The sequence below is a fragment of the Fundulus heteroclitus genome, chromosome 21, assembly GCF_011125445.2.
Source record: "Fundulus heteroclitus isolate FHET01 chromosome 21, MU-UCD_Fhet_4.1, whole genome shotgun sequence".
Lineage (NCBI taxonomy): Eukaryota > Metazoa > Chordata > Actinopteri > Cyprinodontiformes > Fundulidae > Fundulus > Fundulus heteroclitus.
Window position 1 is genome coordinate 25,041,849 of NC_046381.1, and position 24,201 is coordinate 25,066,049.

Consider the following 24,201-nt stretch of genomic DNA (forward strand, 5'->3'; position numbering starts at 1 on the left):
GTAGAGATTCAGATAGGTTTAGTAGCTTTTTAGCTTATACTTGGGTTAGTTTACATTTAAGGGGAACATTTGAACTTCATTTGATTTCATAAGTCGCCAACAGAGGGGACAGTGGGTTACAATATTACATCTTACTATTTACATTTTGTTTAAGGGTTTCAAGACATAGACTTAGTTTAGCCTAGTTATTGGTTTGATCTTTGAGGGATCAAAACAGAGGGGTTGTTGAGAATTTAAAATATATCTTAGTTGGGGTTACTGAGGAAAGCAGAGCTGGGTCTGTCTTTTCCTGCTCCAGCGTAAGATAAACATGGAGTTTTATTGTCCTGAGGGGGTGGTCAGCAGGAGAGGGGGTCAGTCATCCTCCCTCTGAGCCATGCAGGAGGAGTTTAAAAGTTGATAAAAGGAATGTCTTGGTAAAACTTACTTCAGACAGACAGACTTATCCACCGCGGTGAGAACAACATCTTGTAAATGGTATGTACTCTGTCTCCATATTTAATTTCTATGAATTAAATATGTATTTAAATCGTTCTACCTCTGATCAATGATTCCTTATTTTATTGTCAAATCTTAAACCGGGGTAAAAATGGGCCTTTAGTAGCAAAGCAGGATTAGGCCAATAATAAATAAATCACACTAGCTATCCGGTTGTTAAGTCGTGACGTAACCACATTCCAATAATACTGTTTCCGGTGTAGGTACCAGATTGACTCGGGCTGCCAGATTGACTCGGGTCCTGCGTCTTCTGATGACGTCACTATACATTGTTGGTTTAACGTTTGCTCAATTGCGCAAAATATTGTAATTGGTCTGGACAACTTACTAAAGTAATTATAGCGGTGTGTAGGTTTTATTCGAGAGCGGGATTGCGGCTTGTAAACGGACAATTTTACGAAGAAAATCGCCATGGTCCCTGCGCCTCCCGATGACGTCACCAGATTCTCCGTGGGCCTTGCGCCTCCCGATGACGTCACCTTATGGCAACACCACTCAAACAAACTACATAGAGCCCGCGGTCTGCATTTGTAACGAATCAATTTTATTAAGTTAATTTAGCGGTTTCTTTTTTCTCAAAAGCTTGAACAAATATTCAAGCCATTTTACATATAAATAAAAAAAACAACAAATATTTGACAATTGGCTCAATGTTTGGAAGAATATTGTTAACAAAAATGGAAGGGCTAGCCAGACTAATTTATCCAGCATATATCTTAAATGTACCAAATACCACAATAAAAAAATAATCAAATTCATCACAATTTCATCTGGAATAATAAAAAAACATGTGATCAGAAAGAACAACATCAGTACAAAAAGGAGGAATGAACGTTATTGATTTTACAGTGATGAATGCCGTGATAAAATTAAATTTGGCTGCTGACTTTTATTAAAAATGAAATGAGTTTATGGTTTAGTTTCCCTTCACAACTTAAAAAAAAATTGGAGGAATTAAATTTCTCTAAGGTTGTAACTTCTTTGATCCTGCAAAATTACTGATTAAATTGTCAGACTACCACACAAGTATTCCAAAATGATGTTAAAAGTTTTCATGCCTCGACTAATTTACAGGAAAATAACCGTAAATTAACAAAATAAAATTTATTTGTAACAAATGGAGACCGCGGGCGCATAATCTAGTTTGTTTGAGTTGAGTTGCCATATGTAGACGTCATCGGGTAGCACCCGAGCCAATCTGGCAGCCCGAGTCAATCTGGTACCTACACCGGGTCCAAACGCTGGGTCCGCTAGAGCTGAGAGAAGATGGCGGACAGGGCAGTCATATTTCTCTGAGCTCCCAAAGAGGTCCCGACACTAAATTATTTTATGAAGTGAACTATTAGTTAATATCTGTTAAATCAGCTCTCAGCTTGAAATATGAAGAAAAGCAACAAGTTTATGCCACCTGCAGTCAAGACTCTGCATACTAAAAGCTCTGAAAGTGATCACGACTATTCTGTGCCTATGGAGTCAGCAACAGTTAGCAAACGGGAAAGGGAAGCCAATACCCCGACCAGCACTCCAGAAAAAAACATACACATGGAGAAAAGAACAAAAGGTACGTCCCAGGAACAAATGAACACCGAGTCCATTTTAAACGCTATAAGTTCCTTAGGACAGAAAGTAGATGACCGCATGGAAGAAGTTAGCACGCAAATGAAGCAACACAGTGCTATGCTAGCGGCTATTGCTAAATCGGTTCAGCTAAACTCAGAAGAGCTCGAAGATTGCAAAAAGAAAATAACAGCATTGGAGAAACAAGTGGATACACTCTCCAAAGAGAACATGCAGTTGAAAGAAGGTGTCCTTAACAGTGAAAGATATAAAAGACGGTGGTGCCTCCACATAAAAGGAAAAAAGGAAAAATCTAATGAGAACATCCGTGAAGAAGTGGTGGCCCTTCTGTGCAAAATTGCACCTAATTTGGCTTCAAAGATGGATGAAGAGGTTGATGTTGTCCATAGAGTGGGTCGAAGGATGAATAACAGGGACAGACAGATCATCATTATGTTTGTGAGACGAGCCTTAAGAGACGACATCTGGAGGAGAACTAAAACTTCTCCCATTTGCAAAGAAGAAGGAGTTCGCTTCTCTGAAGATTTGACACCAGAAGATTGGAAAGCGAGACAAGTTCTGTGGCCAAAAATTGAAAAGGCAAGAAAAGAAGGCAAAGCTGCGGGCTTCAGGGGCCCGTTTGGTTTCATTGAAGGCAAACGCATCATGGATGCTTCTACAGCTGAGAACTGAGATGCAGCAGAAATGAACATGGAAAGATAGAGGACTGTTCTGTTAATGGGACCTCTCACTCAAGGTTTTTTCTTTTCACTCTCCTAAACCGTTTGTGCATAGGTTCATGTGTTCTATTTTTCAGATAAAAAAAGATTTTTCTTTAGTTTCTTTTAACACAAGGGGACTGAAAGACTCACTTAAACGGAAAGCAGTTTTTTTGTTTTGTAAAGGACAACAAGCACATTGCACCTTTTTACAGGAAACTCATTCTGACGCATCTGACGTGAAGTTCTGGTCGCAGCAATGGGGAGATAAAATTCTCTTCAGTCATGGGACAAATCGATCTGCTGGAGTCGCCATCTGCTTTTTCAGGTGTCCCGGTAAGATTTTGAGTGAAAAAGCAGATAAGGATGGACATTGGGTGGCCTGTGTTTTAGAAGTTGATAATGTCCCAATAATTTTGTTAAACATTTATGGATATAATAAGGATCAATACAACAGGAATCTGCTACATCAGATAACAATGGTTATTGCAGAGTTTAATGCTAATTTTCCTACTGATCATATCTTAGTTGGAGGGGATTTCAACTTGGCTCCAGATGAATATATGGATCGTTGGCCTTCACTGCTGGCAAAAGAAACTCCAAATCCTATTGTTAAAGAATTTAGCAGCACGAAATTGATGGACGTCTGGAGAACGCTACATAGTGGAGTCAAACAGTTCACCTGGCACAAACCTAATGGTCAAAGTAAATCACGCATTGATTATTGGCTGGTATCTACTGCAGTTCTAGAGTGTATTAAAGAAACAGAGATAGCAAACTGTCCTTTAAGTGATCACTGCATTATTAGTTTAAAACTACAAAATCTAGATAGACGTTCTAAACCCAATAATTACTGGAAATTTAATTCAAACCTTCTTAAAAACTTTGAGTTTTGTCAATTTATTAAAGAACTTATTCTAAATATATCAAATGATAATTCTATTGAAACACCAATTCTTAAGTGGGAATACTTGAAATACAGTATTAGAAAGTTTTCAATAAAATTTGGTCAAAAATTACATAGAAAAAAAAAAGTAGAAGAGACAATAGTGATTAAAGATCTTATGTCACTTTACAGAAAATTAAGTTGGACTGATGAAGATAAAGAAACAATAAATAAATTGCAATCTAAATTAGATGAGATTTACATAAATAAGGCAAAAGGTGCTTATGTAAGGTCCAGAGCCAGGTGGATCGAAGAAGGAGAAAAAAATAGTGCTTTCTTTTGTAACTTAGAAAAACATAGACAGGAATATAATTCTATTAATAGTCTTATTATTGATGGAGTGGAATGTTCTGAGACTAATAGAATAACAGAAGAAGTATTTAATTTCTATAGTAATCTTTATAAATCTTCACATACAGAGAGAATTACTTCATCCTTTTTTGATAAAATAAGTAATCTAGTTCCTACTATTGATGAAAACTTTAAGAAAATCTGTGATGAAGAGCTAAGAATCTCTGAATTTGACATTGCTATAAGAAATATGGCGTCTGATCGCGCTCCTGGTCCAGACGGACTCACAGCTAACCTTTATAAACATTTCTGGGAGGATTTAAAACTTTTGTTGTTTCAGGCTGTAGAAGAATGTGTTAGTAGAAAGGAACTCATGCCAACTATGAAACAAGGCCTAATTAAACTAATCCCAAAACCTGGTAAAGATAAGAAAAACTTAAATAATTTAAGGCCTATCACGCTATTGAACACAGACTACAAGATCCTAACAAAGGTTTTGGCAATGAGGTTAAAAACTGGCTTGCCTAGAATAATTAGTCAAACACAATCTGGTTTTCTAAAAGGCAGATCCATCCATAACAACATCCGCCTGGTTCTGGACCTTATTGATTATAGTCACTTAATAAAAGATGATAGTTTTATGTTGTTTTTAGATTTTCACAAAGCATTTGATTCTGTAGAACATCAATTTATTGTTAACACGTTGAGACATTTCGGATTTGGTGATAGTTTTCTTAATATGATTACCATGTTAAACACCAATATCAACAGCTGCGTGTCTCTGTCACAGGGCACATGTCCCAGATTCAAAGTAGAAAGAGGAATCAGACAAGGTTGCAGTATCTCGCCTCTCTTATTTATTTTAGTCACAGAGCTACTAGCAATAACAATTAAAAACTCCAATATTGAAGGTTTGGAAATAAATAACCAGAAAATAATCATTAGCCAATTTGCAGATGATACAACCCTCTTCCTAAAAAACAAAGAACAAATTCCTATAGCTCTAAAGGTAATAGAGTTGTTCTCTCAAGCCTCAGGGCTGCAGTTAAATATAAACAAATGTGAAATTATGAGCATTCACAACTGTTCTGATTCTTCAATTTTCAATATTCCAGTTAAAAATGAGATTAAATACTTAGGCATGTGGATTACTAAATGTAAAGCTACCAGCGTTAGAAAAAATTTACAGGACAACATTGATAAATGTGGCAAAACCTTAAATAATTGGCTTCAAAGAGACTTGACGTTGTTTGGTAGAACGTTATTAACAAAAACTGAATCCTTATCCAGGCTGACGTATCCTGCATATTCCTTAGCCGTCCCTCCAAATATCATAAAACAGATTAATAGAATTAATTTTAACTTTATTTGGAAAAACAAACACCATTATATCAGAAAAAGTGATTTGCTAAAAAATTATGAGGAAGGTGGTATCAAGGCAATTGATTTTGAAATTATGAATGGTACTTTAAAAATGAGATGGCTTCAGTCCCTTATAAAAAACAGTGATCTCATTTGGTTTGTTATTCCGTCGTTCGTATTTCAAAAAGTTGGAGGTATTGAGTTGTTATTGAAATGTGATTTTGAATTATCAAAACTCCCCCTACAACTCTCTAATTTCCACCAACAGGTTTTGTTACAGTGGAAGTTAATGTTTAAGCATAACTTCAGCCCTCATAATGTTCCACTGTGGAACAACAGAGCCATTCTATGTGGTAGAAAATCTATTTTTCTAGAAAATTGGTGGAATAAAGGAATCTGGTCAATTACTCATTTACTGGATGGAAATGGTGATTTTCTAAGTTTGGAGAATTTTAACAGGAAGTATAGAAATGATTGTTCACTAAGAATTTATAAAAAAGTTTTACGAAGTATCCCTGATGTCCTCATTCATTCAGTTAAAAACAGTTTACCTAATTTCCTTATTCCTAGACTCCATAAGATTCAATTTGAGCATGTGGACATTAGAGATAATAGGTGCAACAACAAGTTTTTGAATCAGTATTCTATAAATAATATGTACCCAGGAAGAACAAAAAACACACAGTTCTCTTACAAAATTTTAAGAAATCTATGATAGTCAAAATTAGGACAAATTATTTGAAATTCCCAATTCCTCCTAAATATAAAGAATTACAATTTAAAATAATAAATAACATATATCCTTCAAATGAGTTTTTAAGGGAGAGATTTAAGTTTAATGTTGAGAATTGTGGCTTTTGTACAACTCAATTGGAAACAACTAAACATCTTTTTTATGAATGTAAAGAAGTATTAAACTTATGGGAACTTCGGAACTTTCTGTCTTCTAAAACAATAAATATAGATTTTATTTCCTTGCAAAACATTCAATTCGGTGTATCCATTAAAGAAAAAAATTTGGAATTTTTAATCAATATTCTAATAATTGTAACAAAGTATTATATCCATAAATGTCGTTATGCAAAATGCTCCCTCTCAATCTCTGCTCTCAAAAACGAACTTTCCCTTTTCAAAAGATGTCTGAGAAAGATGCAAAATTTAAATGCAATTAAATTGTTTAAGTTAATTGAAGATTTTCAGTTGGTAGTCCCCACGGATTAACTTATTTTAACTACTATTATTATTTTATTTATTTTTATTCATTTTATTTTATTTTATACTTTGTTTCAGCCTTTATATTTAACCGTATTTTTCAAAAGCAGGAGTTGTGATATTTCTACTTGTATTGAAATATTTGTTATTGACTTGTTAATTGAGTTTGTTAAAAAAAAAAACGCTGGGTCCGCTCTAACTGCTCTGACGCTTTTGCCCGACTATGCCGCAGTGCTGTGTCCCGTGTTGTTTAAATAGATCGGAGTTTAAAAAAACGAGTGACATTCAACTGTCTTTTTACCACTTTCCATGTGACAAGAATGAGAAGAGGAAATGGCTGCAGTTGATAAGGTAAGTTACAAATTTTAAACAAATGAAGAAACTTTGTTCTGTGCCGCCTAGTTAAGATGAAACTAGCTAGCTATGGCTAGTTAGCTAACGTTAGCTTTGGCAACAGTCTACAGACAAGCCGAAGCATGAAGATGTGCGTACGTAGCAAGAAACAACATTAGACCAGTTTGATATGATAATCTGCTAACGTTTCTCATTTCTATAATAATTGAGCATTGTTGGAGGGAGTCTGAGATATAAGATCAGAATCATGGTTAATGGCCAGGTATGATTACATATTTGATTCTGATCTTACATTGCTCAGTGTACATACACAGAACAAGCCTGGCCAAATCCAATCTTGAAGAAGCTGTGTGTGTCTTAGTATGCTTGGTTTCAGGTTATGGAACAAACAAACCCCCTTTTAGTAAATTAGTGTTATATTATGTAATACAGTATTATTAGGTATTATCAAAATTTCACCTGTAGTAGGTCAGTCTGGTCACTAGGAAGGTACTACAACATTTGAATAATAATAAAAAAAAATCCCTGTGGTGAATTAATGTAATTTTATTCTAAAAGTTATTAATAATTATATATTATTTTTTTACAGACGTGAAAACTTCACTCCAAATTGCAACTCTAGGGTGTGCAGTTGGCATTTCCCCAATGGAAAAGCTGCTGGACCATCTGTACGGTGGGAGTGCCTCAGACAAGCCAATAACAGCTGACTGTGGACTTCTTCAACATTTACATCCCGGTGATATGGTTATGGCAGACAAGGGCTTCACAATTCGTGACATTTTGCCAGAAGGAGTTTCCCTGAACATCCTATCTTTCCTCGTCAATGGACAGTTTACGCAGGAGGAAGTGAACAATAACCAATTAATTTCGAAAACTAGGATACATGTGGAGCGTGCAATTCAGCGACTGAAAGCGTTTCACATTTTGGTCCACATTCCATACCAGTTTAAACTAAATGTAAACAAGATAGTTAAGGTGTGTGTGTGTCTTACAAATTTACAAACACCCATTCTCCGTGAAATTGGATGAGTTAACTATATTTAATTGTTTGTATATACATGAATTTCTGTATATTTGCTTGCATATTTGATTACACACTACATGTACTTACTATAGAGTTAAAAAAGACTGTTTGATATATAATAATAAATAAAATACCTGGCTTGTGTGAAATGTCAAAGTTTAATTTATTTTATTAAAACTGTGAGAGTTGTAAGGATAGGAAAATCTTTATAAAATATAGGCTACACAGCATTTTATCTATCTCATTTTATCTTATCTTAAAGTAAAGCACTACAAACATTCAACATTTATCTTAAATTACTTTAAAGGCATACTATGCAACATTTTTCAGTTAATTAATGTGTTCCATACCGTTTTGGATGATTATATGAGTCATTTCAGGTCGAACAAAGGTTTTCTCGGCCGCACTGGGGGTCTGTGGGGGAAATACCGCACTTGCAATTGCAAGAGCTTACGGCTTGCATCCACAGAAGTCTTGCTTTACGGCGAGAACTCCATGTGTTTTTGCCCTGCCATTCACTATATGCACGCGCGAAAGCAACAACAAAGAACCGCGTGTTAACGTCAAATAAACATGCAAGCATATCGAGTTTTATTATTATTATTATTATTTATTTATTTTTTTTTATGTTGGCGAGACGCCACCGCGGCGGCCACGGCGAGGCGAGGCGGTGGCGGTATCGTCTCGCCAACATAAAAAAAAAAATAATAATAATAATAATAATATAATTGTTACATCTCCCAGGTAGATGTTTGTGTTTGTGCTAATTCTTTGTCCTGTGCTAGGCTCCACCTTCTCCAGAATGTGGGTGTGGTTTCCAGAGTCCAGTGCAATCACCTGTGTCCTATTTAAAGGCTGTGATCCTGCACCTCAGTGCCTCTTGGCCACTTGCCTGCCGTACCACCTCTTGCAGATGCTTGCCAGTGCAAAGGCCTGCCTTTGTCATGTTTTTTAATGTACACTTGGTCAGACTGGGTTGGTAGGGAAGAGCTGCCTTTTGGTTTAACCCCAGTTTTCTCTTGTTTAAGTGATTGTTAGGTTTAGGTTAGTTTGTAGGTTTGTACTATTTTACTTTCATTGTTGTTAGGTAAGTTCTTCTTTTTATTTTCTGATTGGGGTTGTTTTGTTTGTTATGTTGGCCTGGGCTCTCTCTGAAGTTTTAACCGTCTGAATTGTAAATAATGTAAAATTAGAAGTAAATAAATGTCTAAAAGATAACTTTGCCTCCTCAGTCCACTTCCTCATTTTATGTCCGTCCCATATAACCCCTAGACTAAGCCAAGGGACGTAACAAATAATAATAAAACAGTTTAGCGCTAAGATAGCGCTGCGGGAAGCTTGATGTTCATACCTTCACTGTGTTAGTCATTGTTTGTACTGCCGTTTTTTCCACTTTTCGTTGCGTTCGCCTGTCTGCTAAGCTCAAAACAACCGCGCCTGGCTTGACGGGGAAACCAGAACAGCTGAGCATCTTTACGACAGTGCACTTTTACTTTCACCCTCTGGGGGGAGCCTCGCTGGAAAATCAACCCCGGTTGCATAGTATACCTTTAAAGCAGTTCAAATTCTTTCAGTTATGCACAAAATAGGCTACAGCAGATTAAATGTAAGAAGCCACAACAAAAGTATTTACAGAAAACAAGGGGAGACACTGGTGAATACATTTAACTAATATCACGTTTCCCAGTTGATTACTTCCATAAAAGCTTTAGTGGGTAGATTTGTTTTCTTAAAACTGGGAGAGAATGTAAGGTAGGAAACAATCTTTATAAAATATTTCAAGAGTGTCAATGTTCACAGCCCATGTAGGATCTTTTAGCACTGGTAGAATGACAAGGTCAAGAGATGTCCACACAAGCAGTTGACAGCTGTTAGCTCCGGTCAGGTGCAGGTTTCCCTGGATCTGATGCCAGTAGTTGTGATTTTTGTGTCAGGGAACCAACCACTTCATCGAACTCCATGAAAAAGTCCCTACTCTCCGCTGCCTGCAGGATAGTCTTGGTTCTGGCTGACCACGGACACTTGACTTCAATCACGCAGTTTCCAAACACCGTCCCATCAGGAGATCCACCAAGCAGGCCGCTATCAGATAGGAACAGTCCCCTCTCTTGTATGACAACACCAGTGCGCTCAGTGTATTCCTGCTTTGCCCTCAGGATGCCTGAGCCCATTCTTTGTCCTCCTGGGTGACAGGTCTTTTGATGCCAGCTGAAATAATGGAATACAAATGGTTATAATGATAAAATAAGTAATATATTTATCTCAATTTAATAGCCTTTTATTATAATCATCATTTATTTATAGCACACAATCTAAACTTTTTAAAAAAATAAGAAAAAAAAATCTCAGTGTACATCTCAGCCTCACTGTCTTGCAAATATATTTCAATATGGTGATATGATCATGATTTTTCAGCTGCAATACAACACACCGCGAGTGTATGTTAACTTAAATACGATTAATCTCATTAGCAATAGCTTTAAACCTGTCAGGATCCTGTGTTGTGTTTCTGTTGATTGGACTCACCTGTGTTTAATTATCCCCGTTGTGTGTGTGTGCACGTGTATATAAGTTGCCTCAGTTTGTTTCCGCGTCGTCGGGTCATTCTGTGATCACCCTCTGCGTCCTCCTGTGGTTTTCCCCGTGCTGTTGCTGCCAGAGATCTTGTAAGTTTAGCTTTCATTAAATATCTTTTGTTTAACCCCATGCGCCTGCCTCTGCCTCGTTGCCGCCTAGGTCCTCGCCTCGTCAATCCTGACAGTAATGACCCGACCAAGAGAGGGCCAGGCAACGGGGCTGGAAATAATCGGGCTGTTTAATCAGCTCTGGAGACAGAGGGAGAAGGTCTCCGCGCCGTGCTGGACTAACGCCTCGCAAACTTCCCGCGGGGGTCAGCCACCGGCGCGGGGCAGGCATGAAGGACGGCGAAGAAGAGGAAACCCCGCGTCGTGCCAGGCTGACGCCCCGCATTCCTCCCGCGAGGGTCAGCCACCGACTCATCTTTTTGCTTCCCTTCACTGCCGCCCAACAACCTTCACCCCGGCTCCGAGGCATCCGACCGCACCTCCTCCGCCCGGCAAGCAGCAGCCTCTAATCGGCCGGTCTGCGGGGAAAGCAGGGGCGTATAAAGGAAATCTCAGGATGGTGCCCAGGCCCCTGCAGCAGCCCCAGTTCAGCCACTCCGAAATGGATAATTGGGATGACCAGCCTCCTTTAGTTCCACGCTGTCCTAGAGCGTCTCACGTGGAGGAATCCAGTCTGTGGGACTTCTTCTATGGAGACAGAGATGATCTGTTCCCCAGCTGGACTGTTCCTGCTGCGCACGCCACGGCCAAAGCCTGCGTGGGTGCGCACGTACCCTCATCGACCTTCACCTCTGCTGCTGTCTCCACCGTGGCCTCACCACCAGCAGCAGTCTCTGCATCGCAGTCTGCCTTCCCCCGGCGCAGACGCCGGGCTCGCCGGCACAGAACCTCCCTCAAGGCCCAACCAGACGCGTTCGTCTTCAAGTTCTCCGCTCTGCCGGCCGCAGAAGACAGCCCAGTCCCGCTGGCCGCTAAAGAAAGCGCAATCCCACTGGCCGACGCTGAAGATCCCCCTGCACACGCCACGGCCCAAGCCTGCGTGGGTGTGCACGTACCTGTACAGCCGGCCAAAGAAAGCTCTGTCCTACCGGCCGAAGAAAGCTCTGTCCCGCTGGCCATCCAAGGTCCTGCTCCGCCCGCCACGGCCAAAGCCCGCAAGGGTGTGCACGTCCCGCCGCCGCCGGGCCTTCGCTGACGTCACGCCGCCACCGGCCTTCGCTGACGTCCCGCCGCAGTCCGAGGCCGCCGAAGCTCTCAAGTCCTGGGAGGGGTTCCAGGGGGACCCGCCTCCCTTCCACGATGCTCCTGAGTTCTGCGAGGCGGTCCACGAGGACCCGCCTCCCTTCCACGGCGCTCCCGAGTTCTGCGAGGCGGTCCACGAGGACCCGCCTCCCTTCCACGACGCTCCCGAGTACTGCGAGGCGGTCCACGGGGACCCGCCTCCCTTCCACGACGCTCCCCAGTCCTGCGAGGCGGTCCAGGGGAACCCGCCTCCAGTCTCCGCTCCCCAGTCCGGCGAGGCGGTCCAGGGGGACCCGCCTCCAGTCTCCGCTCCCCAGTCCGGCGAGGCGGTCCAGGGGGACCCGCCTCCAGTCTCCGCTCCCCAGTCCGGCGAGGCGGTCCAGGGGGACCCGCCTCCAGTCTCCGCTCCCCAGTCCGGCGAGGGTCCTGCTCTGGAGCTCCACGTCTGGCAGACCGGGATGAAGCTCCGTTGCCGGCCGCCTGAGACCCTGCTGCTCTGCCGCCGCCGAGGTCGCCCTCCGCGACGCCCGCCGAGGACCCTGCTGCTCCGCAGCCGCCGAGGTCGCCTCCGCGGCGCCCGCCGAGGACCCTGCTGCTTCGCCGTTTGCCACACCCGGGCCGTCCTCCGCCGGCCCCATCTGGTCCCAAAGTTGTTGCTGCCGCAGTTCAGTGCTCCCCAAGCCACCGTTTTGAGCCACCTGAACTCTCTGCCTCGTTGCCGCCTAGGTCCTCGCCTCCTCAATCCTGACAAAACCACATTACGTAGTTAAGAAAATAATTTAAACCCCGCAACATCAACAAACTTATTACAAACCTTGTGTTGTGGATGGTGTCATCTCAGACACTCTCTTGGTTGCAATTTTGTCCCCTTTCGGAGCGTTGGCCTTCTTCCACACACATTACATGTCGGTGCGGGACACATTTTTCTCAACAAAGTTGCCATATGATGGCACTTGTCCCTGCCGATTGGGCACTCGCATGTGCTGTACTTGACTGCCTGGCCCTCAACTTGCACCTGTATTGAAAACAATTTTACTGCCTCACCCTAACACTTCTAAAACACATTGCTGTCAGCGCTGTTACCATAACAATACTTCTGTAGCTAGCCCGGGGCTATCAGATCATACTACTAATTCCCTAGTTCCCTAAACCCCCTAAAACCTGGATGTCACATATTTACTTTTTGGTCCTCGTATGGGCGGACTTCCTGTTTGCGGTAAGGCGTATTGCGTTGTTGTTGTGTGAACGACGGAGCTTTGCTCCAGGCTCTCTCGCTTTTTATCTTTAAACCTCTTTGCTGTAACATCTGTTTCCAAACATAAGCACTTTTAAAACATTGTCTGTGGCTGCTCATCACGTTTGGGAACTCCTCGTGTTTCACACGGTTTGTTCTTTGGCGTGATAATAGGGCGTTAGCCTAGCTTTAGCCTAGCGTTAGCCAAGCCTTAGCCTCATAATGGCTTCTCCGTCCCTGACTAAGTCTCCTATCTGCTGCTCTCTGTGTCAGATGTTCAGTTATTCCTCTGCCTCCTTTAGTGATGATGGTACATGTAATAAATGTAGTGTCTTTGTAGCTTTGGAGGCGAGGGTGTCAGAATTGGAGACCCGGCTCCGTGCTGTTGAAAAACCAGCTGATAGCCGCTCTTTTGCTAGCGCGGAGCCGCATAGAGTAACTTCACGTAGCGAACCTAAAGCAGTAGCACCCGAGCAGCCTGGTAACCAGGCTGGCTGGGTGACAGTTCGTAGGAAGCATAGCTCTAGATTACAGACCCCAGATCACCACCAACCCCTCTGCGTTTCTAATAAATTTTCCCCTCTGAGCGACAATCTCGCCGAGGAGCCGACCTTAATTATTGGCAGCTCCATAATAAGAAATGTGGCACTAAAGAAACCAGGGACCATAGTTAAATGCCTACCAGGGGCCAGAACAGGCGACATAGAATCCTACCTAAAACTACTGGCTAAGGATAAGCGTAAATACCGCAAAATTGTTATTCACGCTGGCGGTAATGACACCCGGTCACGCCGATCAGAGGTCACCAAAGTTGGTGTTGCTTCGGTTTGTGAGTTTGCTAAAACTATGTCGGACTCTGTAATTTTCTCTGGTCCCCTGCCTGATCTGACCAGTGATGACATGTTTAGCCGCATGTCATCATTCAACCGCTGGTTGTCTAGGTGGTGTCCAGAAAACGACGTGGGCTACATTGATAACTGGAGAACTTTCTGGGGAAAACCTGGTCTGATCCGGAGAGACGGCATCCATCCTACTTTGGATGGTGCAGCTCTTCTTTCTAGGAATCTGGCCGGATTTATTAGTTCTCCTAAATGCTGACAACCCAGGGTCCAGACCAGGAAGCAGAGCCGTAGTTTAACACACCTCTCTGCAGCTTCTGTACTGTTACCCACCCATTACCCTATTGAGACGGTGTCTTTCCCACGGCCAAAACTTAACAGATCAAAAACTGATCTAAAAGGAACAAATCATAAAAACCTAATAAAAATCAATATGGTTCACCTTGAACCTAAAAATAAAATAATAAAATGTGGTCTATTAAATATAAGGTCTCTCCCTCCAAAGACTTTGTTAGTTAATGAATTGATTTCTGATAATCAGATTGATTTGTTTTGTCTCACAGAAACCTGGCTACAAGAGGACTGCGTTAGTATAAATGAGTCAACCCCCTCCAGTTATTCAAATTTCCACATTCCCAGATCTGTGGGAAGAAGAGGAGGAGTGGCAACTATCTTTCAGTCTGATTTATTAATTAGTCCCAGGCCAACTAATAATTACAGTTCTTTTGAACATTTAACCCTCAGTTTCCCTCATCCAAACTGCAAAGCAATAAAACCTCTTCTGTTTGTTGTTTTGTATCGTCCACCAGGCCTTTACACTCAGTTTTTGGATGAGTTGTCAGATTTCTTATCTGATTTGGTGTTAAATACTGATAAGGCTATTATAGTGGGTGATTTTAACATCCATGTTGACACTGAATGTGATAACCTTAGTGTAGCCTTTAAAACTATCCTAGATTCAATTGGTTTTGCTCAAAATGTGCATGAACCGACGCACTCTCGGCTCCATACTTTAGACCTTGTGCTGACATATGGCATTGATTGTGAAGAATTAACAGTATTTCCTCACAACCCTGTCCTGTCTGATCATTTTTTAATAACATTTGAGTTTAATCTAACTGAATTCTCCACCCCCAAAAGAGGGTTTCATTATAGTAGATTTTTATCGGATAATGCTGTATCAAAACTTAAAGAGTCTGTCCCCTTCTTAATATCCTCAGTATTGCAGAAATGCCCTGTAGATGGCAGCATTGCTGTTTCTTCCCATTCACAAATCGATACCTTTGCTAACAATGTGACTTCCTCATTGCGTTCTGCATTAGACAATGTAGCTCCCTTGAAAAAGAAGGTGATTATTCACAGGAAGCTGGCTCCTTGGTTTAATTCAGAGCTGCGTTCCTTGAAGCACAATGTTAGGAAATTGGAGAGAAAATGGCGCTCTACACACCAAGAGGAATCCTACTTAATCTGGAGGGACAGACTATTGTTGTATAACAAGACCCTCCGCAGAGTTAGAGCAGCATATTTTTCATCATTAATTGAAGAGAATAAAAATAATCCTAGATTTCTCTTTAGTACAGTTGCCAAACTTACCCAGAGCCACAGCTCTGTTGATCCATCCATTCCCTTAGCTCTCAGTAGTAATGATTTTATGGGATTCTTCATAAATAAAATTGATGCCATTAAAAATAAAATAATTGGCATCCTCCCAAACATGATTACCTCGTCCTCAGTAAGTGAGGGAGCATTGGAGGAATCTTTAGAATCTGCGCAGTGTTTGAACTGTTTAGAAGCAGTAGAGCTTTCTGAGCTATCTAAAATTTTAGCTTCATCTAAACCTTCTACATGTATGTTAGACCCAATCCCAACCAAGTTGTTTAAGGACATATTCCCTTTGATCAGTGGCACTATTTTAGACATGATTAATCTATCCTTAGTAAATGGATATGTACCACAGGTTTTGAAAGTAGCTGTTATTAAACCTTTACTTAAGAAACCTTCTCTTGATCAAGATGAGTTAGTAAATTACAGACCTATATCTAATCTTCTTTTCTTATCTAAAATTCTTGAGAAAGTAGTTGCTAATCAACTTTGTGAACATTTACAAAGTAATGACCTACTTGAGGAGTTTCAGTCAGGCTTCAGAGCTCATCACAGCACTGAAACAGCTCTGGTGAAGGTCACTAATGATATTCTCATGGCCTCAGATAATGGACTTGTGTCTATACTTGTCCTGTTAGATCTCAGTGCTGCGTTTGATACAGTTGATCACAACTCCTACAAAGACTTGAACATACTGTAGGGATTAAGGGGAAAGCATTAGGCTGGTTTAAATCTTATCTGTCAGACAGATTCCAATTTGTTCATGTTAATAATAAATCTTCCTCAAACTCTAGGGTCACCTGTGGAGTACCACAGGGTTCAGTCCTTGGACCAATTCTCTTTACTATATATATGCTTCCGATAGGCAAAATTATCAGACAGCATGGGATTAATTTCCACTGTTATGCTGATGATACTCAGCTATATTTATCCATAAATCCTGATGAATCCAATCAATTACTTCGACTGCAGTCATGTCTTGATGACATCAAAAGCTGGATGACTTTAAATTTCCTGCATCTAAATTCTGACAAGACCGAAGTTTTAATCTTTGGGCCAGAGTCCTCAAAAAATAAACTTCTTAACCAATCACTTAATCTGGGTGGCATTAACCTGGCCTCTGGTAATAAAGTAAAAAATCTTGGTGTTATTTTTGACCAAGACATGTCATTTAAATCCCATATTAAACAGGTTTCCAGAGTTTCCTTTTTTCACCTCCGGAATATCGCCAGAATTAGAAACATTCTGTCCAGGAGTGATGCTGAAAAACTGGTCCATGCATTTGTTACTTCAAGGCTGGACTATTGTAATTCTTTACTATCAGGAATTCCACAAAATGCAGTTCAAAGCCTTCAGCTGATCCAAAATGCTGCAGCAAGAGTTCTGATGAAAATCAACAAGAGGGATCATATTTCTCCAATTTTAGCTTCCCTTCATTGGCTTCCTGTTAAATCAAGAATAGAATTTAAAATTCTTCTTCTAACATATAAAGCCCTTCATAATCAAACTCCATCATATATCAGAGCTCTGATTACCCCGTATGTTCCTAACAGAGCACTTCGCTCTCAGACCGCAGGTCTGCTGGTGGTTCCTAGAGTCTCTAAAAGTAGAATGGGAGGCAGATCCTTTAGCTATCAGGCTCCTCTCCTGTGGAACCAACTCCCAGTTTTGGTCCGTGAGGCAGACACCCTGTCTACTTTTAAGACTAGGCTTAAAACTTTTCTTTTTGACAAAAATTATAACTAGTGACTCATGTTACTCTCAGCTACCTTTATAGTTTTACTGCTATAGGCTTAGGTTACTGGAGTATATCAGGATCTAATTTTCTCACTACATTGAGTTCTACTGTTCTTCAATTATGCATTATGTGTTGTCATTTCTGCTTTAACTTTCTGTTCTCTCTTTTTTCTTCATAGTAGGTACACCTGGTCTGGCGTTCTGTTAACTGTGACATCATCCAGAGAAAACGGCTCACCCGCTACTACCATCTAATGTAGAACAGATTACTAGATCAATGTGTGCTTCTGTGCTTTTTTGTCTCTCTTGTTGTGTCTCTGCTCTGTCTTCTGTAACCCCAGTCGGTCGAGGCAGATGGCCGTTCATACTGAGCCCGGTTCTGCCGGAGGTTTTCCTTCCCGTTAATGGGGAGTTTTTCTTCCCACTGTCGCTTCATGCTTGCTCAGTATGAGGGATTGCAGCAAAGCCATGTACAATGCAGATGACTCTTCCTGTGGCTCTACGCTTCCCCAGGAGTGAATGCTGCTTGTCGGGACTTTGATGCAATCAACTGGTTTCCTTATATAGGACATTTTTGACCAATCAGTATAATCTGACCCAATCTGTATAATATGATTGAACTTGACTTTGTAAAGTGCCTTGAGATGACATGTTTCATGATTTGGCGCTATATAAATAAAATTGAATTGAATTGAATTTTTAATCCTCGTTTAGTTACATCCACAGTTATAGCAGTCCTGTATATTTTTTTTCTTTCGAAATACCTCACCCAGAACATGGAATATCAGCTAGCTAGCTTACAGCTAACTCACCTCAACCTCATAAACCTTCTTTTTCATTGATGCCTGGACTCTACCCTTAATTATGCCACCTGAATATCTGAAAGAAATGACTCTGAATCAGGGCAACGACGGAGTCAGTCAGTTCCAATAAGAAAATGATTCTTTATTGAGCAAAAGTTGGTAATGCTTCTGGCCGGATTGTTCTTGGTTCTGCTGGGAAAGATGAGGAAAGTGGTAAATGACAGGGCTGAGATTGATGGAAAGGTGGAGAGGGCTGAACTCACGGAGGCTGGTGCTTGGCAGGGGTCCGGGGGGAAGTGTGTCTTTGGTCCAGGTGTTATCCAGTGACTCTCTCCAGTGTTGTTTGAGATGGAGGGTGGACAGGCAGGTGAGTGCAAGGAGGAGGACCCAAGCAGACTGACAGTCAGAGGGCTCCAGGCCTCAAAGAGAGTCCAGGCTTGGAAGATTCTAGGATTCTCGGTTGATTTTCACACTGGTAGCGAGAAAGAACTGACACCCTCCTCCTGGTCTCGGCTCCTTAAGTAGGTGCCTTACAGTTTTTTTGGATTGCTTAAGCACGATTGTCAAAACAGGGCCCGTGTTTTCAAAACACTACACACAATTAGCACAACCACACACCCAATTAGCAAAACACTATAGATCCTTTGCATAATTAAACACTCTTGTAAAAACTATACACTTCTGTTTAAAAACCACACTTTGTTACCATATGAAACACACACGTTTCACATTACTATACTCTGTTTGCACGAGTTACACTCTGCTGTGATAAACCTAAAACACTTTTAGCACTTCTACTTCCCTATGATTAGAGTTGGCTACCATCAACAAAGTACAAATATAATATAAATTCACCAAACACTACACAAGACCAATGTTGCAGACTGAAGAAACTCATTTATTTCTCAACACACCCAAAATGTTGACATGGAGATTCATAATGCTTTACGTATTGTACCGTAAGTTTACTGTAAAAAACAAAACAAAAACTAGACATTTTCTCTTCGCCTAGCTGGATCTGGCCAGAGAATTTCATCAACATCGCAGGCAATGTTGTCATTAGCAAGACACCTTGGAAAGAAACGTCTTGAATGACGAATCCATCCTTGCATTGCTGCTACCTCCATCTGGTCACAGGCCTCCTCCATGGCTTGGATGAGGGGTACCTCAGCCTGGAGACGGAGATCATATACCTTCCACCGCCATGCCGAGAAAAACTCTTCTATAGGGTTGAGAAATGGAGAGTATGGTGGAAGATATAGGACGGTGAAATGCGGATGTTGCTGAAACCAGTTCTGAACCAGAGCAGAGCGGTGGAAAGACACATTGTCCCAGACAACAATGTATTGCATATGATCGATTTGATTTGCTGCTGTTATGTTGTGCAATTGGTCCAAGAATGTATACCATACATGCATACCTCTGCATAATCATGCCGCAGTCGTTTCACCCTTTCGGAATTGCGCTCGAAAGGCACTCAATAAATTTTATTCATTTGAATATGTTTTTTCATTAGGATGCGTGCCAGTGTTGATGTTGAGACCTGATGAATATTGTTGAAACCGACGTGGTTATTGACAATGTTAGCTTGGAGCTGATTGAGGGTTATAGCATTGTTGGCCAAAACCATGCCGCTCGGAGGCAGAAGATTTCAGGGCTCACATTTTGTTATGAGCAAAGACGTTGCATATTGTTTCGGGCCTGTACGGATCAAGAGAGAGCAACGGCGGCATCGTTACGAGTGGCATGGATATTGGGGAAAAAAGAAAAAGCCGTTTACAGACTCGGAGATAGTCAAGGAATGTATGCTGGCATCCATTAATGAGGTGGTAACAGATGAAAAAACCCGAAAAAACGTTATTGATTCGATCAAGCAAATTCCAATATCTGACACGTCAAATATGAGGAGAGTCGAGTCCCTTGCCTCGGATGTTTTCGAGACACTTTTGGACAAGCTGAGGAAGGCTGAGGTGATGTCTTTGGCCGTGGATGAGTCGACAGATAACGGTGATGTTGCGCAGCTGTGTCTCTATGTGCGATTTTTTTGATGGAGAATGTTTTTGCGAGGATCTGCTTGGACTACTTCCTCTGGAAGGGCACACCACTGGTGAGATTTTATTCACCAAAATTGCTTCATTCTTTGAGGAGAACAACTTGGATTTGGCGCGCGTCAACATGCTGGTGACGGATGGCGCGCCCTCGATGGTGGGCAGGGATCAGGGGCTTGGCGCGAGGATGGCAGCCGTGGCTCCACATATGAGATCGCTACATTGCCTCATCCACCAAAGCCTTCTGTGTGCCAAACTCAGTGCTAAGTTAAAAGAGACCATGGACTCTGTCATGGCAATTATAAACTTTATCCGTTGCACCTCCAGTTTACTGCACCGCCTTTTCCGCCAGCTGTTGACTGACATGTCTGCTGAATACAAAGATTTGCTCATTCACAATGACATTAGATGGCTTAGCAAAGGAAACGCATTGAAACGTTTTTGTGAACTAAAAGAGGAGATTCTGGTGTTTCTCCAGTCTTCAAAAATGAAAAAAGCTGGCAAGTTTCTGTCTCTGATGGGAAATGATGATTTTAATGCCACTGTTTGCTTTTTGAGTGACGTTTTCCATCATTTGAATCAACTCAACATGGAGTTGAAGGGCAGGGATAAAACAGTCTCAGAACTTGTGGAGAAACTTCATGCTTTTCTAAGAAAGCTCTCACTCTTCTCTGCTGATCTTTGTCCTGGGAAGATGCTCCACTTCCCCACATTAAGGAAATCTGGTCTGCAAATTACTGAGGTGATGTCAGGCTTTATTGACTCACTGAAAAACAACTTTTCCACCAGGTTTGATGATTTCAGCATCTCCAGCGAAGTGGTGAGATATGTTAAGGACCCTTTCTGTGTGAATGTTGAGACAGACTTTGCATTGAAAGGAAAGGAGCTAGTACCATCATTGGATGAAGGTTTTTTACAACTGGAACTCATTGACATTCAGTCGTCAGATGACTTGCGACAGTCATTGCAGCAGGCACGTTTTGAAAAATTCTGGACTCATGTAGTCAGCCAAGAAAAATTTCCACACTCAAGGGGTCTTGCACTTTTTCTTATGACAATGTTTGGCTCAACATACACTTGTGAGTCGTCATTCTCACACATGAATGCCATTAAAACTCACAATCGCATATCCCTCACTGACCAGCATCTGCAACACTGCTTACGCATTGCCCTGACAACATATACACCTGACTTCACTGCTCTTGCTAAGTCAAAAAAATGCCATTTCTCTCATTAGATGCAAATGTTGGCAAACTACATGCAAAGTGACAGTCATGTTAGTCAAACAAGTAATTCAATTCAATTCAATTCAATTTTATTTATATAGCGCCAAATCATGAAACATGTCATCTCAAGGCACTTCACAAAGTCAAGTTCAATCATATTATACAGATTGGGTCAGATTATACAGATTGGTCAAAATTGTCCTATATAAGGAAACCAGTTGATTGCATCAAAGTCCCGACAAGCAGCATTCACTCCTGGGGAACCGTAGAGCCACAGGAAGAGTCATCTGCATTGTACATGGCTTTGCTGCAATCCCTCATACTGAGCAAGCATGAAGCGACAGTGGGAAGAAAAACCACCCATTAACGGGAAAAAAAAACCTCCGGCAGAACCGGGCTCAGTATGAACGGTCATCTGCCTCGACCGACTGGGGTTACAGAAGACAGAACAGAGACACAACAAGAGAAACAAAAAAGCACAGAAGCACACATTGATCTAGTAATCTGTTCTACATTAGATGGTAGTAGCGGGTGAGCCGTCTTCTCTGGATGATGTCACAGTTAACAGAACGCCAGACCAGGTGTACCTACTATGAAGAGAAAAGAGAGAGAGCAAAAAGTTAAAAGCTGAAATGATGACAGTCATTTCAATGTAATACAATGCAAAACTGGAGAACAGTAGACTGAAGAACAGTAGAGATCAGTAGAGTGAGAAAATTAGACCCTGATGTCCTCCAGCAGCCAAGGCCTATCACAGCACAACTATATGGCTAAATGGCTGAGGTGATTATTGTTGAAAGCAGTTTGAAATGTGCCTTGATAAAGTTCACTGTTATGTTGTTGTAATTAGAAGCATACTATGCAGTTTTGTTTTTTATATTTGTTGGTGCACTTGGAATTGAAGTTGTTTGTCAGTTAAATGAATGAAAATGTAAACAACTGACAGTAGTAGTCCATGTGTGGATTTATGTGTATATGTTGTTCTGCATTTACAAAACAGAAAATATTGACTTCAGTATGTTGTAATTTCTTTTTTTGTTGCCGTGATTACTCATATTCTCTGGCCCCTTATTTTGCCTCAGATTCATGAACTGGCCCCAATTCCAAATTAATTGAATAGCCCTGATCTATAGGCAAATGTAATAAACTACCCATGTCTGTACCGGATGTCTGTGTCCAGTTATAACAAAACATTCATGGAAAAAATTATGATATTCACATAAATCATACACCAAATTGTTCAGGATGGCCAAACAGTGGGTTTCTGTCTATATGTTTGTGTGTATATTTTTCTGTCTACTTGTTTGTGTGTAATACAATATGGGCGAGTGTAGTACAACATAATATCTAGTAGTAGTAAGCTATAGGTTAGTGGCAATAGTGTGCAGAATAAAAAAAAACATGCAGGTCAGGACACAGGTAATACACAGTCTATTGTTATTTTGTTTTTAGAGGAACTGACTCCTACAATGTAACACACTAGCTCAGACATTTTTCAAATTTCAGATTGGAGCAGTTGGAGTAAGTTGCTTTACTTGTAGTGCTTTAGGATTCCACTCAATACCAAAATAACAACAGATTCAGTGACTAAGTTGCCACAAACTTTGTGCCAACTTCAGAATGGATCAGCTGCTGAGGACGATGTAGTTGATCTAGGAGAGCACCAGACCATGCAAGAACCAGAGAGTGAGAGACCCAACCCAAATCCGTCACAGGTAAGATTACAATTACTTACAGGCTAGCATTTGCATTATAGATTGCTTTACTTGTAGTGCTTTAAGATCCCACTCAATACCTAAAAATAACACCTGATTCAGTGACTAACTTGCCACAAACTTTGTGCCAACTTCAGAATGGATCAGCTGCTAAGGACGATGTAGTTGACATAGGAGAGCACCAGACCATGCAAGAACCAGAGAGTGAGAGACCCAACCCAAATCCGTCACAGGTAAGATTACAATTACTTACAGGGCGGCCAGCGTTCATCTTTGTGCGTTTAGTTTATCTTTTACAGGATTGATTTTGCTATGATGACTTGATGCACACAATCTGAACAACACATTTCATTCCTTCGCAATAGAATAGAATAGAATAGAATAGAATAACAAAGACTTTATTTTCATGTCAGGCACTTCAGTTTTGCTCAGCAGGCCATAATAAAGCTGAATTGGGATCTCTGGCTGACATAAAACCATGACCAAAGAGTGCAGCAAGGCACAAGATTCTAGAAAATATTGATCATAGTGATGATTAGACGTAGCATTTTACTATATGTTCTGATGTTTGAACTCCAAAAATATTTGAGATACTGTGTTGGACCACCCAAAACTAGGTACACACAAGGAATTCTTAAAATGTATGTAAATGTAAGTTCAGTGATGACAACTTATTAAAACCCATCAGAGACTAATACTGAACTAAAAAATTGTTAGATGAAGTCATATGCACAAGAGCTCAATCCCAAGAGTTACATACATTTCATGTCTAATCATATTTAGCAAATAACATATCACAAATAATTATAATATTTTACTTGTGTTAGATTTTGCTCGGGTAGTAGAGCAAAGTTAGTGTCATTCATATAGGGCATTTTTAAATTATTAGAAACGTGACAAGATTTGATAAACCTGAATACTTGAGAATGTTTTGTTTATTGTACTGAATTCTTTTTCAATCTCAATGTGTCATTGTGTTCGATGGAAATTGTGGAGATGACCTTTTGTACCCTGGAGCACCAATTACCAAAGGTCAAAGTTTGCTGCTTCTAATGGCTTACGTCCTGAGGCATAACCTGACCGGGATTGCTCTGGACCATCTTTTATGGATTTTTCATGAACTTTTCCCTGCACTGATACCAGCAACCTTGTATCTCTTCCATAAATCCTATGGCCTATATGGCAAGTATGTGCCCCATTTCTACTG

The 24,201-nt window shown here is 41.0% G+C and overlaps 1 long non-coding RNA gene across 1 annotated transcript; it reads left to right on the top strand.

Moving 5' to 3' along the window:
* The first annotated feature begins 1,779 nt into the window (after positions 1–1,779).
* Positions 1,780–23,623, top strand: LOC118556951. Its single transcript, XR_004927517.1, has 3 exons — positions 1,780–2,059; positions 22,899–22,994; positions 23,132–23,623. It is a non-coding gene; the product is annotated as an uncharacterized LOC118556951 (long non-coding RNA).
* The last annotated feature ends 578 nt before the right edge of the window (positions 23,624–24,201 follow it).